This window comes from Odocoileus virginianus, chromosome 7 (assembly GCF_023699985.2).
Source record: "Odocoileus virginianus isolate 20LAN1187 ecotype Illinois chromosome 7, Ovbor_1.2, whole genome shotgun sequence".
Classification (NCBI taxonomy): domain Eukaryota; kingdom Metazoa; phylum Chordata; class Mammalia; order Artiodactyla; family Cervidae; genus Odocoileus; species Odocoileus virginianus.
The window spans coordinates 36,597,268-36,610,330 of record NC_069680.1 but is presented as its reverse complement, the minus strand read 5'-3'; the positions used below and the strand labels follow the sequence as shown (position 1 = coordinate 36,610,330).

At 33.5% G+C, this 13,063-nt stretch overlaps 1 pseudogene; it reads left to right on the top strand.

The window, feature by feature from the left end:
• The first annotated feature begins 214 nt into the window (after positions 1–214).
• Positions 215–344, top strand: LOC139036138 (U2 spliceosomal RNA; annotated as a pseudogene).
• The last annotated feature ends 12,719 nt before the right edge of the window (positions 345–13,063 follow it).

The following is a 13,063-nucleotide window of genomic DNA, read 5'->3' as shown; positions in this document are numbered from 1 at the left end:
TAACTTGGAATGGTCTCTAGGGATGTATGCTTCTCTTAAATCCTACATACATATATAAAAATATTTTTAAGCATATATGTCTATATAAATATCGTTATTGTCTTATCAAATTTTCATATGTTCCTCACAGTCATGTCATCTACAACTAAAAATAAATTTGACTGTTGTTTCACAAGTTTATATATTCTTGCTATTGCATTAGCTCGAGCCTTCTTTTGCTTCTTGGCCTTTTGGCTAAGATCAAGTGTAGCTAGAGCCTTCTAAACAATTTTATAAATTTTATTGAAGTATAGTTGATTTACATGTTGTTTAATTTCTGCTTGCTTACAGCAAAGTGACTCAATTAACAAAAATAACTTGTTTTTCATTTTCTCTTCCATTATGGTTCATTACAGGATATCAAATATAGTTCCCTATACTATACAGTAGGACCTTGTTTTTTATCCACCATATATATAATAGCTTGCATCTGCTAGAGCCAAATCTCCTCCCTCTCCCCCACTTGGCAACCATAAGTCTTTTCTCTATATCTGTGAGTTGTTTTATGTCCATTTGTGTTGTATTTTATATTGCACATGGAAGTGGTGTAATATGGTAATTGTCTTTTTTAAAATAACTTACTTCACTTAGTATGATGACAATCTCCATCCATGTTGCTGCAAATGGCATTACTTCATTATTTTTAATGGCTGAATAATATTCCATTGTTTATATATACCACATCTTCTTTATCTGTCGATGGACATTTAGGTTGTTTCCATGCATTGGTTATTGAAAATACTGCTGATGTGTAAACAATTTTATCATCTAAATCTTCCTTCTATTTCAAAGGGGAATGGTCTAGTAAATAACAATTAAATGGAACTTGTTTAGAATTTTCTATGAAAAATCCTATCATATTTCAATAAATATGTTTTTTCTTTTGAAAGTTGTTATTTAGATTCTTTTAATTTTAACAATGGTTATTTTGAATCATTTAATACTACTTTATAAAATTATATGATGAGATGCAAAGTTGATGCATTTTGATATGTCAATTTTCCCATCACTCTTTACATTACTCCATATTTCCTTTATTTAGGCAAGATGTAGATTGTTCTATGCTTACCTTCTCAAAAAAAAGGAAGACACAGAAAAATATGGATATCAACAAAGTCAGTGCTATGCTGTTGAGTTTCAAAAGCTCAAGCTTTGAAGGATTCAGGACATAAACAATAGATTTGGAAATAAAGTAAATGAAGAGGCAAGTTATCTCATTTCCAGGTCAAATAAAAATTCATTGGAAAAAGGGAAATCATAAACTTGGGAGGAAAACACAAAATTGTGTCTCCATATTCTGACTTGACCCCATCCTTGGGTCAGTTTGTATATGATGAGGTTAAAGGGCAGCAGGACATTCCAGAGCAGAGGAGATCTATGTTTTCCCTGGGAAAGCAACTCTCTGCCTTTTTTGAGGGAAAGCAATTGCACAGGCTATGGGCAGTAGTTTAGTGTAGTAGGAAGCCTCTGAGATGGCACCAAGATATCTGAAGCATTGAGTGTCAGGCCCTGTGCTATCCTATCACCTTAAGTGTGGGCTGGACCTAGAAATTTTCTATTAAATAAAATATGGCATTCCTGAGACTATGGTTTTCATCTTTCCAGCTTTTTTCTTTTTGGTGAACTCACTTTAGAGGAAAAAATTTGCCATGTTATGAGTGGTCCTATGGAGGAACACAGAAGATAAGGAACTAGTTCCTTCACTCTGGTCAACAGTGAGTGAAGACTTTAGCACTGCCAATAGTCATGTGGGATGGTTTAAGATATCTGCAGCCTTAGACGTTATCTTGCTTGCAGCCTTGCGAGAGGCTCTGAACCAGAGAAAGAGCTAAGCCTGGATTCCTGATCCAGTGGTGATATGATAATATATGTCTGTGGCTTTAACCCACTAAATTTCAATAAGTTTTTTCACAAAGCAATAGAAAATTCATATAGATATCATTATGTGAAGCATTTCTACAGATAGATTTCAAATTGGTTGTCACCTCAATGCAGATATATTAAAATGCAATCTTTTTTTATCTGTGACTAGTACAGTCTTTAAAAGCTGTGTGAAGTTTAATTTAGACCCAGAAGGATATAAAAGCAATAGAAGCAACCAAATATTTCTGTACCTTTGACAGTGGTATGATATTTACTGTCATATCAGTAAGAGAATGCTGACACTTTAGAGGTCTTGCAGAAGGTAAAAAGGGATGAGTTACCTGTCAGTTAATTTGATAAAAGATTGAGTACAAAGTGTTAAAATGCACATCTCAAAGGATCCAGTGTGTTCAGATAGCAAAGACTAGCTAGTACTCCTATTCCACAGACATTTTAGACACATAAAGTTCTCAAATATCCCACCCTTGATCTCTAGGAAATTGTTGAGAATTAAGGTGACTCAGATTAAATTCCTACAGTGTGGGAGAGCTCGATCTCAAAATACAATTCAAGATAAGTTCAAACAAACAAAGGAATAAACAAGCGTTGGTAGGCAAGTTCCATTTCACATGTGTACTAGAATTTTTTCGCTGAAATTCAAACTACAATGATAAAATAATGCTTTTTTTTCCTCCCATAATTTGGAAATAGAATAAACTGTTGATATATTGATAATTCGGTGATTTGAATTACCTTTACTTCTTTCAAATAAAGAACATTTTGTCTTTGTCTACCTTTGAATAATTATCTGTCAAAATAAATGGGGAAAATTCTGATAATAAAAATGTAACACAAATTATAAAATAGCCTTAGTTAATTTTAACAGAGAAGATGTAGGGCCCTTATAAAAAAATATTTTCATAAACATTTTATTACATTTTATATTCACATGCTATTAAATAACATAGGGAAGATCTTTTGTGTCCTTTTCTTCCAAAAGTAATTTCTTGTAAGACTATAGTATAATACCAAAATCAAGTTAATGACCTTTATATAATCTATCAAAATATTCAGATTTCCCCAGTTTTTCCTGTGTGTATGTTTGTGTATTTAACTCTATAAACTTCTAACACATGTGAACACATGTTCATATATATATTATCACACAGCCAAAATATAGGAAAACCCCAAAGTCACAAGTAGGTGGTAAAGCCCAAGGAGGCTGGAACTCCCAGATCAAGGAGTTGTCAGGTTTGACTTTCTCTGAGGCCTCTCTCCTTGGCTCACTTTGCCTCCATATGATCTTGTCTTTTAGTCTGTGTGCGCTTCGTGTCTCTTTGTATGACCTCATTTCTTCTTACAAGGACACCAGTTAAGATGTGATTAGGGCCTGCCCTAATGACTTTCTGTTAACTTAATACTTATCTACAAATATACTCACATTCTGAGGTAATCTGGGTTAGGGCTTCAACTTATGAATTTGAGGGAACACAATTCAGCCCATAATAGGGACATTTGAAGAATGTTATATAAATAGAATTATACATGAAGTAACCTATTGGGATTGCCTCTTTTTTTCTGTTCAGCATGATTCCCTGGAGTTTCATTCAAGTTGTTGCATGTATCAGTGATTTGTTTCTTTTACTGCCAAGAAGTATTTAGATTAATTAACCATTTATTCTTTGAAGAACATCTGGGTTGTTTCTATGTTTTAAGTTATTTTGAGTAAAGTTGCTGTGGACATTTGTGTGCAAGTTTTATGTGAACATACATTTTTATTTCTCTGGAATAAATATCCAAGAGAGCAATTTCTGTTTCATATTGTAGTTGCACATATAAGTCCTCTAACTCTTCCTAGGTGACTGTACCATTTTTACATTCCCACCAGTAATGTAGAAGTAATTCAGTTTCTCTGAATTCTTCCTAGAGTTTGGTGTTCCCACAATTATTATTTTTTTGTTGTTGTTATTCTGGCAAGTGTACAGTGACATCCTTGTGGTTGCATTTTCTCGATGGCTAATGATGCTGAAAATCCTTTAACATGCTTCTTTGACATCTGTATATCCTTCTAACTGAAAGATATGTTCATGCCTTTCACTTATTTGCTAATTGAAATTTTTTTTTAAACTGCTGAGTCTTGAGGGTTCTTTATATATTCTAGGTACTAATCCTATGAGGATATATTGTTCTCACATATTTCCCAAGTCTGAAGTTCATCTTTTCATCTTCTTTCCATGGTCTTTCCTAGTGTTGTCAAGGAACTTCCTTTGAGGCACTGGAATTCTATATTAGACTAAAAATTCTAAAATGCTATGTTCTGAAGTATGACAAACTATCAAGATCTACAAAGACCCAGTCAGTTACAGCATAGATTTAAGTATTATAGACTACGGAAATAATCTTTCTGTTTTCTGAAGATTTTCAGAGAATAGCATAATTTGTTCATTTATAATAATAACAGCTAATGTTTACAGTGACTTTAGCAAGTTCTAAATACAGCTTTACATGCATTTATTCATATAATCCTTCTAACTGTATTATATAGCTATTTATTATTTATTTTTTCCTTTTAACAGAAATGTAAAATGAGGCTTAGAATGTTTGATTTTCCTAAACCTTGAGATATTATAACCAGAACATAAAGGGATTTCAGGCCAATCAAGAAAGTACAGGATTCTTTTTCAGTTATTGGAACTAAAAGTACACTTTTTACTGACCTGGTTAAAATTTAGTGTCTGTTAGTTGGAATTTTAAAAGTCAGTGGGATATTTAACAGATGCTAGATATTTTTTTGAATATGTGTAAGCATATGAATTTCTTTTATAATGTACATAAACTGTATTTTGATTTCTTTGTACAACCTACATATAATTTCAGAGTGACTATTTCTCTGTACGTTCTTTCTCTATTTTACTGGACACACAGGATTACCAGAATGGTTCTTAAACATTCCTTAGTAACAGACCCCTTTAAAATATTCATAAAACTATGGATGCCCTCAGTTATACTTCACATGCAAATATAATTACAGTCTTACATATGCTGATACAATTTCAAATGGTCTGCTGGTCCCTTACTGCTACCTCTAAGTTAAATAAGTCCATTTTCTTTCCTAGTTTCTAGTTTGATTTTGTCAAGTTAAAGTTGAAGTCACTAAACTTGTACATTCCCCTGTAAACTCCTTGATGTGGATAAAGATGTGAAAATTCTAAATTCCTTATTTGGTTATCTTAACTTATGTTCTACAATGACTTCTGCAGTCAAGTGTTGGGAGTAAATGTTTCATAAATGAAACTTTTATTTTATAGACTTAGTAAATGCACAGTCTACAGTATTGAGTTGAATGGATAAATTATGGAATTTCTGAACAAACCCTGTCAATGTTGTCTTCAGGCAAAAGGGATTTTCTTTCACCAAAATGTTTTTAAACAGGAGTTTCAAGGCTCCAATGTATAGAGGATGCTGAGATCAAGACAGCCAAATCCATATGCCAACAGAACAAAGAGATGGCTCATGGACAAAAAATTAAGCTTCATGCAAGCATTCTTGAGGTCAGTATAGAAGCAGGCAACCAGTATTTTGAAATATCTATTGAAAGGAAAAACATTATTCCTTGGAAATCAATTTTAAAAGGCTCTGTATTAAAATTCTTATATTTGTCCTCTGAATTATGACAAATGCTAATGTCTGCATGTACCCAGCTATATTCTGCAATGCAACAGCTACAGTCTGCCTCTAATTAGAACCTTGAAAAAAGAATCTGATGTCTAAGATAAGATGGTATTGAATACAGCAATGAGAAAATACAGTCCATGAGAGAAAGATAACCAACCCAGTTTAGATCAGAACTATTTTCTCAGTCATATAAGTTAAAGTTGATCCTGAAATTGTTGGTGAGGATGAACTGAAGACTGATGCCAGAATTTACTACATCTCCTTGATGAGTCAGTATAAAAAAAGGTCATGTTTTAAATAATATATTATCACAGTGCTCTCCATAAGTTATTTTCATATATTCTCAAGTGCAGATTAAGGAACTATTTCAAGTACCATCATACATAGATGACAGGATCTTGACACCATGGAGTCTAGTGTCCAAATATGACAAAATTGATAAGCAGTGCTCTTTGTGGAATCATGTCTCAGCAAAATTTGATTCTCCCTACTTCACTATACTTTAAAGCCTGTCAGTGCTCTTTGTTCTGTGTTATATATGATGGATGTTTCCCTTTGTTCATCCTAAACTTATGTCATACAACACTGCTAGATATTAAGACATACAAAAGCATTTTCAATTTTTCTGTGAGTGTGTTTTTTGGATAAACACCCACATAAAGACATATATAATTATAATGTATTTTTTCAGTCCTTGACTCACAGAAATGTGCACTAGTTTTCTTCTGCCAATGAAAATTGTGCCATTATTTACTATAATTTTGATAACCAGACTTCAAGCATTTTTATAATTAGAATCTTGCATTGAGTATAGCAGAAAAAAATCAACATTTAACAATGACAAAAGAAAAGCTTAAAAATATTCCACAGAATGAACAGATGTCTCTAAAGGATCAATACATAAATGTTTTCACTTTCTAAGAGAAATATCCTTATTAATATGTCAAATCAAAGTGATTTTAGTGGTCTTATATTTAAAATAATTTCCCTCAGACTTATTGTTATCTTTCAAATAATTACCCTTCCAAAAAAAAATTACTGTATTTGCATCATTTCACATTACTACTAGATTCACATTTTTGGTAACTACATAACTTCAAATCATTATATCAAGTACGTCTCAACAGTGGAAAATCCAATCAACTTTCAGTGAATAATCAAGTTCTGTTACTGTTGTGGCTTAGGCACATTCCAAACTCACTTTAATATGCAGGAGAAAAACCTCACATTTTGTATCAGTACACTGGTGGTTAACTATGCTAGTGGTGGTTAAAATGTGTCATTTTGTAGGCCTCTTAAAAATTCAATCTGTAATTATTTCCACGTTAAGGTTCTTACTGCTGAAGATAGTATAATAACATCAGTTGGCAAATGTCATTTTCCTAATATCAGACTTAGGTAATTTTGAGTTGTATTATTTTAAATTTAAAATAAAATATGTATCCTTTTATACAATGCTTGATCATATCCACCCTAGGTTACATATTTTGCAACAAAATTTGTTAAATAATAGTCCATTTAAATCTTTCTGAGATTGAGAATCTGCTTCTATGGTTATATAAATGGGTTCTATGCACACTGAAAGTATTTATCATAAATAAGAATTTTAACAACAGCCTAGCAATAATGAGAATGATGGTCATTACAATAAGAACAAAACATATAATACTTTTTACACATCAGGCAATATTCTAAACACTTGTTGTTAAGTGGCTCAGTCATATCCTACTCTTTGTGACTCCATGGATCGCAGCATGCCAGGCTTCCCTGTCCTCCACTATCTCCTGGAATTTGCTTAAAGTTATGTCCATTGAGTTGGTGATGCCTTCCAACCATCTCATCTTCTGTTGCTCCCTTCTCCTCCTGCCCTCAATGCACTAATGCAATTCATTAATAATTTAATTCTCACAACAATTTTGAAATATAATTAATTATAGCATTAATATTATTATTTTGCATATGAGAAACCTGAAGTACAGAGTCAAAATAATTTGCCCCAAGAAGACAGTTCATGAGAAGCAGAATGAGAAATTAAATCTGGGCAATCTGTCCCTATTTTCAAATATGATGTATTTGTACAGTTCCTTTTATCCAATGCATGTTAATTTCATATTACTCTGATAATACATTGTTGTCAATTATAATTTTAGTCATTATAGTTATGAGAAGTTTTCAAGAAAAACTAATAAAGGAAATAAACTAGTAAAATTCGGTTGATATCAACTGTGAAGCTCATTCTGATTTCAGAAATTCTAAAATATTTTAAAATTAATCAATATAGAGTTACAAATTATTTTTATATGTTATATTCCTAAGTGGGAAAATATGACAGAAATCATATTCTAGTTGCTATTTGAGAAAGATTAAATTTCTTTATATGTATAGAATTTGACATATTTTTAAACATAAAGGAGGAAGAGAAGAAAGAAGTGAAAAATTAAGAAAAGGAAACTTCATTGAGATCATTTTATTACATATGGAAATACCAAATCACTACATTGTGCACTAGGAACTAACAGTGTTGTAGGTCAATTGCACTTCAAAAACAAGCAAGCTCATAGAAAAAAGATCAGATCTGTCGTCACCAGAGGTGGGAGGTGGTAAGTGGGCCGGAGTTGGGGTGGAGGATTGGGTAAAGGTGGTCAAAAGGTACAAACTTCCAGTTTTAAGATAAATTAGTACTAGGGATGTAAAAGATAACATGATTTGTATAATTAACACTGCTATAAGTTATATATGAAAGTTGTTAAGAATAGATCCTGAGTTCTCAACACAGGGAAAAAAAGCTTTTTTTCTTTTTTTCCTATCTATATGAGATGATGGATGGGTTCACTAAAATTTCATGAAGTATGTAAGTCATACTATCATAGTACAACTTAAACTTATACAGTGCTGCATGTCAATTATATCTCAATGAAACTTGAAGGGAAAAAAGAGAGAAGGAAAAAGAAGCTTCACATAACTAGGGGTTTTCTATTCAGGTTGTAATAACTGTTGTAATAACTGGGCAGCACGATAAGGACATTGCACCATATATTTCAGATCAAAAACAAGCAACAATGACATTAACATCATTTGGGGCTGTGTTGGTAAGAAATGGAAAACTGAAATATAAACAACCCCCTTGGAGAGCTTCTTAACACAACTAAATGAAATGAAATATTAGATTTCTGTATTTTGTTTTATTGTCCATATTTCCTTAAAAGTAGTATTAAACCAATATTTTCCTGTGAATTCAGTAGGCTTTAATATACCACCCCAGAGAACAAAAGTTTTTGCTGAGGAATCCTAAATTCTGGGTCCAAGTTTAGAGCAAAAACATCTCTTTTTTTTTTTTTTTGGACAATAAGTACTGAAAGTATGTGCAGTAGGCATCTGTGGACTTCCTGTAGTCAACATTTATTTCTCCTTTCTTCTATCTTAGCAATTCCAGTATCAGCTCTTCTCCAACACACACACACACACACACGCACACTTCTTTAGAAGAACTGCTTCTCCTCATTACGTTCCATGACATTCTAGTAGATCTTCTAATCATAGTGTTATAGGAATTGGCCATTGTGAATGGTCACAGTGACTGAGCTTATGACACAACCTAGCCTGATCAGATCCCCATTCTCAGGTTTATGTATCCTAAATTGGGAAAAGAAGAGTTTCTCTTCTCTGAGGTTGCTAAATTGCAATAATAAAAACTTGGAGTTTACTGTGGTCATTTTATCCCCTCCTCCCAGTCTATATAGAGTTAAGGAACAGAGTTGTGGAAACAAAAAGAATATTATTTGTTTCCCTTCATCCCAGTTGTTTTGAGTTACATAAATTAATAAATCCCCATTTTGTCTTACTTGGACTTCTTCACCTTTTAAATAATAAGGAGAAAAAGGATAAGGAGGAGATTTTAATTCCAATTACAGATGCTTGTAACTTCCTTGGACAATAGTGATATTTTAATGACTTTTTACAATAGCTTCTTGCCTAACATCCAGTAGGCCATAACAATAATAACACTTGGGAAATATATTAGATTCAAATTTAAAGCTGCAACAAAAATGAACTCCATGAATTAACTCTCAATGTAACAAAATAGAAGAATTAATTACAACTCATTTATCTGCCCAAGTTTGTGTATTTATTCCCACAAAGCCAATATTCTATAAATCCTGGAGAATCTCTGACAATTTCTACCACTCTGTTGACAATGGGTATGAAATGAAATGGAATGTTTACTGATAACATTTTAACCTCTGTTTGCAACATTATTCAAGGAATGCATGTTTAAGTAGAATATCTCACTACTTACTCAGAATTGTGAGATTGGAAAAGGCACAAGGAATCTTGGACACAATCTGTCTGGAACACTTTTGAATATAATATCCAGATTTAATCAGGCATGTCTTCCAAAACTCACATTAGAAGAACTTAAAGGTCTCTTTCCAGAACTTTTCAACCTTGGGAGAGCACACACAGGCATGTGCATTGGATAAAGTTCCCTAATTCTGATATTCATCCCTGCTTAAAAACATCTGCTCTGTATAAATTAGTTTTACCTGTCTGTGTGCCTTAGCAAACAGACTGTGCTTTAAGACTAGGGCCTCTGCAATTAACTCTAGAGAATATGGGTCTTGTGCAATGGAGGAACTCAGTAAGTTTTTGTATCATAAATCAACCTGATTTGAGGTGTTTTTGTTGTTGTTGTTATTCTTTATTAACTTGAGAAACAGGAAAAAAATCTGAATTCCTTGTGCCATGATTTATTTCTTCTGTAAAATGCAACGCTGTGTCTGAGATAATGCATCTTCTTTTCAATCACTTGTTTTATAAAGAGAACATGCTAAAATGGAAGAATAGATATGTACTGTTCAACAAGCTTATAATATTCACTATTTTCCTACAATTGATGATACACTGTTCAGGAGGCTGATAGAGCAAGTTTCAGGGCCGGACAAGGAGAAAAGGCCCAGCTTTTAGTAAACATGCAATCTTGAATTTGCCATCATTATTAGTGCCCTATACAAGCAGATAAGGCCTCATCTAGATATATCCTATGAAACGAAGCATAAAAGTAATATTTCTTAACCATAGCTTCAGTGCTTAAAGGCAGAGATGATTATAATTAGTCCAAAAAATAATATCAAGCATGTCCAAAGATACTTAACAGCTTTCATGAGGGACAGGTAAAGTATAGCTATTACTCTGAAGAAGCACAGTGTTTTTTCTAAAATATAACTAGGCATGTGTGTATGTCAAGCCACGTTAGTCATGTTCGACTCTTTGTGACCCATGGACTGTAGCTCATTAGGCTGCTCTGACCATGGGGTTCTTCAGGCAAGAATACTTGAGTGAGATGCCATTTCCTCCTCCAGGGGATCTTTCTGACCCAGGGATCAGACCTGCATCTTCTGTGGGTCCTGCATTACAGGTGAATTCTTTACCACTGAGCCACTGAGGAAGGCCTAAATATAACTATACTGAAATTAATTTGCTTCATTTGTAGAAAAATAACATTTTTCTAATTACACAAATTCCACCCCCACTTAATGCATGTAAAATATAATTTATAACTTGAACAGAAAAGCAAAATAGTGCACAGCTGGGTATTTAATTTTCCAGCACCCATTTCCCCTTAATCATCCTTATTTCCTTCAGGGAAATAGCATCCTCCAGCTCCCTATCTATCTTTGGCTTAGCAATATCACTTTGTAAATCCAAGGATGAACAATTGACTATGAGGCTGGCAAACTAGAATTTTCTTTATTCCTGACCATAGCAATTGGTAAATGAGCATGTGACCCAAATTATTTCAATAAGAATCAGCCTTCCACCTTTTGCTAGTACTACTGGCAAAGAGAGATTCACTAGCATAATGTAAGCCTAGAGTTGCTTGTGACCTATTTGTCACCACAGTAAATGAGACTACTTGAGAAAAATAAAGGTCATACAGAGGAAAGAGCAGGCAACTAAGAGAGAGGCAGTTGGGGGCGGGGATGGAGAGAATACATGCTAGAATACATGCTAAGGACTTTGTTGAGGCTCTGGATCCACAGGTGGTGATCTCAATTATGTGATTAGTTAAATTACTTTGTTGCTTTGAGTGAAGTTGAGTCAAGATTTTGTGACTTGAAATGATACAAATTTTACATAAAACAGATGGACCTGGTACTTTAAGATTAAAATCAAGACAGCTTGAAGAGGGTTTAGGGGTTAGACTGGGTCTAGGAGGTGCTCAAAATGTCTATCTCTACCTCTTTGTGTACTGAGACCCTGGAAATATTCACAATTCCTTAAAAAAGGAAAATGTGCATGTATACATACTGACACAGTATCTGAATTTCCTTCATAGAAACAGAAATGTTCCACTAAATAAGAGAATTTCAAATTAATACATTGTGGGGAATGTGGCAGAGAGACTTGACAGTTTATACTTGGTTTGCCAGCAGCTCCAAGTAAGATGACTTTATAATTCAAACAGAGACACTTGATAGTTTAAAAACCCACTAATAATAAGGACAACAGGACAGCAATGTATAAATCAGGACTATCCCAAGGGAAATCAAAACATATTTATTTTACACAAAAGGAGTGAAAACAATAATTTATTTTTAGTTCAAGGGTCTCAAGTTTAAAGCTTTCCTCTGTCATTAATGGACTGATCATTGCAAATAACTGTTTCAAAACTCCTGTGCTATAATGAATGTTTATATAGTTAAACTTTATTGAAGTTCAATATTCATAGAAGAACTAGAAAGGCATTATAAGAGCTGTAAAAAAGAAAAAGAAGATCAAAGGGTGAAAGTGGTCAAGAGTGTACCTAGCACTGAATTTTTATTTAATGGCAGGGGTGGTGAGTCAGCTGACATTTTGAAGGCTGAGGGCACCACCTGGAGGTAACCAGGATGCATTAGCACAAATTGACATAGATTCTATGAGTCTGTAATAAGAGCAATTTTGTAAGCATTTCCATCAAGAGAATTGATCATTGAGAATCTGGCAGTCTGCCCAGCACATTATCCAGAGTAAACTCTGGCCCCACTGATCTGTTTAAAATATTATATTACCTTCCAAAAATTCCTTGCAAGTAAACTGTCAGTGTTTCTTGAGTCTGCTTTACTCATTAGAAAAAGTTTGATGTGGATTGTGATTCAGGAATCTTACACACTAGTCTCAGGTCAATAGGCATGGAGCTGTTCTTAAATTTTTCCTTAAAATAAGGGATCAAGAATATAATCAATCTGATTTCAGTGTTGACCATTGGTGATGTCCATGTGTAGAGTCTTCTCTTGTGTTGTTGGAAGAGAGTGTTTGCTATGAACAGTGCATTCTCTTGGCAGATTTATTATATTCTTTACAGCCAAACATGGAGAAGCTCTATACAGTCAGCAAAAACAAGACTGGGAGCTGACTGTGGCTCAGATCAGAACTCCTTATTGCCAAATTCACTTAAATTGAAGAAAGTGGAGAAAACCACTAGACCATTCAGGTATGACCTAAA